Here is a 233-nt window from a genome sequence, read left to right as displayed (position 1 = left end):
TAGCTCTGGTTACGTTGAACGAATGAAAGCTTTCTGTAGTTGCTTTCTTTGTCAGAAAAGAATATTTGAGACCATGGGGAAATCTTTATAGTTATTGCTCAGTCAGAATTTGTGTTTTACTCCTATATGCCTAAGGACTATCTGGGGTTTTCTATTTGGGTTGTTTTTGTGTGTTTTCTATTTGGGTTGTTTTTGTGTGTATACGTAAGTAGTTTCCTTTTCTTTTCTTTTTT

This window comes from Crocuta crocuta, unplaced genomic scaffold (assembly GCF_008692635.1).
Source record: "Crocuta crocuta isolate KB4526 unplaced genomic scaffold, BGI_CrCroc_1.0 scaffold779, whole genome shotgun sequence".
Lineage (NCBI taxonomy): Eukaryota > Metazoa > Chordata > Mammalia > Carnivora > Hyaenidae > Crocuta > Crocuta crocuta.
This window is presented reverse-complemented; position numbering follows the sequence as displayed.